The sequence below is a fragment of the Vulpes vulpes genome, chromosome 6, assembly GCF_048418805.1.
Source record: "Vulpes vulpes isolate BD-2025 chromosome 6, VulVul3, whole genome shotgun sequence".
Lineage (NCBI taxonomy): Eukaryota > Metazoa > Chordata > Mammalia > Carnivora > Canidae > Vulpes > Vulpes vulpes.
In genome coordinates, this window is record NC_132785.1 from 127,305,055 (window position 1) to 127,309,833 (window position 4,779).

At 54.1% G+C, this 4,779-nt stretch overlaps 1 long non-coding RNA gene across 1 annotated transcript; it reads left to right on the forward strand.

Moving 5' to 3' along the window:
* Positions 1-2,658: 2,658 nt before the first annotated feature.
* Positions 2,659-4,118, forward strand: LOC112930324 (uncharacterized). Its single transcript, XR_012002309.1, has 3 exons — positions 2,659-2,772; positions 3,735-3,779; positions 4,040-4,118. It is a non-coding gene; the product is annotated as an uncharacterized lncRNA (long non-coding RNA).
* The last annotated feature ends 661 nt before the right edge of the window (positions 4,119-4,779 follow it).

The following is a 4,779-nucleotide window of genomic DNA, read 5'->3' on the forward strand; positions in this document are numbered from 1 at the left end:
ATGCCGTTGGGGTCTGCTCCACGGGGGTACTTGGGTAGTTGGTTGACGGACAGCATGCACTGAACTGATGGCTTACGCCAGCAAATTGACTCATGCGCAGTGTCCAATCCATAGTAGCAGGACTTCCAGAACTGAATGGCAAGTCTGGGGAAGGATCAGTGGTGTTCTTGTCAGTGTTAATCAGTGGTACCTGAAGAGAGGTTTTCTGGGTTTCTGTTTCTTTAATGAGGATGAAACACACCTGGTTAACCTCTTTTCCAGTATCAAATCCCATCTCGGAGGCCTTCTGGTCCAGATCCCAGCTTCAGGGAAGGGTGTTGCTGTCAGCTCCCATCCAGTGGACAGAAATAAGTGGTTGACCACAAAGCCTGTGCCTTATATTTACGGCTAACGTCACCTGTTACACTGACCATCAGTGTCCAGTCATATTAGCAGGACTTCCAGAACGGAGTGTCCAGTCTGGGGAAGGATCAGTGGTCTTCTGGGTCAGTGTCAATCAGTGGTACCTGAAGAGAGGTTTTCTGGGTTTCTGTTTCTTTCACGAGGATGAAACACACCCAGTTAACCTCTTTTCCAGCATTTGCCTCTCCTTGGAGGCCTTTTGGTCCAGATCCCAGCATCAGGGAATGGGCACTGGGGACACGAATATGTGTTTGGCCACAAAGCCTGTCCCATATTTCTGACTTTTGTCATCTATTCTACTAACCTCCAATATCTTATCCATTCTTAGGAGGCCTTCCCAAGGTGCTGCTGACCTGGAGGAAGACAGCGGTCCCCATGACAGCTCCATGTCCCAGAACATGCAGGTAGGTCATCAGCAGTTGTGTTTATCTTGCTTCCGAGGAGGCATACCCAGCCAGCCTCATGCAGTATCCGGTCCCACTATGGAGGGATGGCTGGTCTGTGTCCCCTTTGGCGATGGGCTTGGAGTAAGCCCAGCCCACGTTAGGTAGATGCTTCTTGCACAGAGAGCATGCCCTGGAGAGACAACGTAGGTGGCCCGGGCCTCTGCCCCTCAGCTTCTAGTTCATTCTGAAAAGATGTTCTGGACGTCATAACATCTCTGGAAAAAAAAAAAAAGATTATTCTGAGATCAAGATGAGATCTTTGTGTGTATGGGTGGGGGGTGGGAGGGTTCCCCTGATGTTAGTCTGGGATGGGACCTGTTTATTTCTAATAAGAATTCTGGTGTTGATTAATTTTAAAGCTGGAAGAGTGCTTGCTGTTATGCCAGTTTAGGGGAAAGGCCTTTGTCCTCATCCCTGATCCAGGAGACGTGAGCAGCTAGCTAACCTCAGGCCGTGGCATTTCCCAGAGATGCACTAGGATGCCCTCTATCCTATCCACCCTTAGGAGGCAATGCTGATGTTAGGGAGGAGGCTGGGTTTCTCTGGATGATTCTTCTTTGCAGTCCTTAAGGAGAGGTTTCCTATGGTGTGTTTGTTTCTTCTAGGGCAAGTCATTTCCCCCGACCACTCTTCAGTATGAAATGCCAGCTGGGGAGACTTCTGCACAGACGGAAGTGGTCAGCCCCCGTCCTGGGTGAGCGAGCAGCACTTAGGCTTCCCTCGCTCTGCCCATTGTGTCTGACGCTGGTGCTCCTTGCCAGTCCTTCTCAGGAGGACTTCAAGAAGGCGACGTCAACCTTTGGGAGAGGAGATGGTTCTTGGCCGGCTCAAAAGCCAAGGCACAGAGGTAAGTTGTTGATGGCGCGTTGGTTTTGATGGCAGTATGCCATGACTCTCGATTCTGGGCTCTTTTGAGATGTTTGGGGAAAGGGACGTGGGGGTCCTTAAGAAGGCCCCGGTCATTTCCACTAAATCCCACTCTGTTTGTTGAGAGCCAGAACACATGCGGTGGCGACGGTGACGGGCACAACCCAGTCTTCAACATCAGCTGATGCTCAAACACCATCTTGTCTACCTAGAAAGAGCTGAGAGAGAGAGACAGACAGACAGACAACTTGTGGTAGAGGTAAGGCGCCATCCGAGCAAGGAACTGCTGAGTTCATGCACTCCATTAGTTAAGCAGAAGTCAAAAGACAGAATGTGGGGCATGGGGGGGGGCATATGGCTTGATGATGACTCTCCTTGTCGTCTGCTCACTAGCCTGACCTGGAGGGAAGGAAGGGCACAGTCCTATAACTCTGGAAGAAGAAGCCTGGGGCTTGCTTTCCCTTGGGGTGTGACTCCTCTCTCTCTCCCATCCTATCAGGGTTTTGGCTGGCCTCCCTCCCTGGTGGGGCTGCAAAGAGTCCAGAGATCTCAATAATCCCTCTATGATGAAAAAGTTAATGGTCAAAGGTGTTTGGTAGCAAAACAGAAAAGCCAACCCAGAGTTGGCACCAACATTCGGGTAACCGACTGAAGGAAAGGAGATTGGTTTTCATTCCTCAATGGTACCAACTTAAATGGAAAGCAGTGGAGGCCACTGAATGGTGTTTCCTCTGGAGGGCAGGGGCCCGGACCCGCCCCCTGCTTTCCTCCTCTACCCAGCAGGAGGTTGCAGTGGGCGCTCACTTGACTTATGACCAACCCCGTACTGTGCACCTGGTTTTAGGATCACACCTTAGCCTGGAAGACCGCGTGGCCAGTTCGGCACAGGGGCCGGGCTGCCAGCCTGCTGCAGACCGCATCACCTGTCCCAGGACCACAAAGTGTGGGCACTACAGGGAACTCTGTCCTGATGCGCTGAGGCACTCGCGGAGGCCTACGGACTTCCAGAAGGAGACTGTGGCGCCATCAGCAGGAAGGCGCCAATAAGCGGAGGGAGGTTGTACACTAAGTGTTCTCTGTCTTGGTGGAAAATATTTCATGGGGGAACCTCTTTCCAGTATCAGTTTTAAGGGGTTTCTTGGCTGATGTCCAGAAACCACTGCAGGACGCTTGAATAGGACACATGACATCTGGCCTCCCAGGTGCAGCGTAGACTCAGGAAATGTCCCCAGAGGTCACACCCGCGTCGGTGAAGATTCAGCAGTTTTCTTTTTGTGTTTTCCTTTTTTTCTTTATTTTTTTTTTTTATGAGTGCTAATCGTCGATACTCGAAGGAGAGGTTGTCCGTGTTGTCTTCTCTTTATTTATGATGAAACATACACGGGAAACCTCTTTTTTAGTATCAAATCCCACCCTGGAGGCACTTCCTGTTCCCGATGCGGCCTTCAGGGAAGGGACCTGGCCAGCTTCACCCTGAGTAGGCGCAAGGAAGGCGGACCGGGCGACATGTGTCGCGGGGCGGAGGGCGGGCGGTGTGTGGCCCTCAGGATCCTGCCCTCCCGTGGACAGCTCCTTGGAAGGGAGGCCACATTTGGAACAGGGCCCAGGTTTTCATGGTGGAGGGAGGCGGCTCATTGTGGTGTGCGTCTTATTTGATGACTCCCGGTGGGTGGTGGCTCTTCAGGGTGGGGTCTCGCTCGGATGGCTTTCTGGACACGCCAACAGCATCATTGAAGGGACTGTAATGCCAGCCGCTCTCCAGGGTAGCTGAGAGGATGGTAGACCGGTGACGTGCGCTTCATTTATGCTGTAGGTCACCCGTTTGACTATCCATCAGCGCCCAGTTCATCTGTGGGATGACATCTTGGTGCACGTGGATGCTTTGGTGAAGATATAGGAGGGTTTGAGGCCAGTGTGAATACAGTGTCTATAGAGCGGTCACCCTTTGCGGGAGGGATCCCTGTCTCATCGTTTTAAAATAAGTATAAACAATCATTAGTGAATAATCTTCTCTTTCAGCCTCACATCCTGCCTAGGAGGACCGTCCGCCTGCCTGCAGACAAGGTCAGGGATGAGGCCTTGCTATCGGTGCCCCCACCGCGCCCCCCTCCCCAGTGTGCGTTGAATGCAGGATGGGTGTATCACCTGGTGCAGGGGGCCCGTCTGTCCTTGGGAGGCCCGGCGGGAGGGCGTGAGCGCAGCGGTGCTGATGTGGGGATCGTCTGTGGCTGTGAAGTCAGCTCCATTCTGTGGTACCCGGAGAGGGCCGGTCTGATGAGCTAGGTGCGTGGATGATGAATGCCACACGGTCTGTCTCTTTTCAGTGGGAGGTCTCACCCCCAGAGGATCTCCTGGATGCGATGCCAGATTCCAGGCAGGCTGTTGGAGTCTACAGCACTACTGGTGAGTGAAGGGATGGGGGGCAGAGGAGCTCTGAGTGTGGTTTCGATGAGCCCCTGCTGGGTCATCCCACCCGTCCCTGGGTGGGTTTCCCGTCCAGGCTCACTACTCGGGGAGAGAGGCTTTGCTGTCATCACTCGACTCCATGTCTGTTGTCCAGCTTTGCTGGACTTGCGAGGACCCAAGCAGACTGGATGCCTTTGGGTTTCAGCTTCTGTCTAAGAGGCATTCTGGAGTGACGCCGACTTGGGAGAGGGGCCCTCGTTCCTGGAGGTACGGGTGTGGATGTCTCACCCCGGAGCACACGTCTCCTGGCCCCGTGATCCGAGGCGTCCCTCCCCCCCACCCCAGGACAGCGTAGGAGACCAGGCCTACTCTGTGCAGTGAAGGCGGGAGTGGACCTCTCCCCGCAATCCTCCTCCGGGGCTCCCACGGCGACGCCAGGCACGTGAGAAAGTAAGTGGTCACTTAACCCCGAAACTTGGAACTGGAGCATTTCTGCCTGCGTCTGTTTGGCCAGAGTGGGTTGCATGGCCGAGCCCAAAGACAAGGGGTGGGTGCACCCGTCTCCACCTACGAGGAGGTCGTGGCGAGGGTGCGGATGTGGGGAGGGTGAGTATGTGGAGCGAGTGGCCCGGCAGTCCTCATGGGCCACGGGGAACGC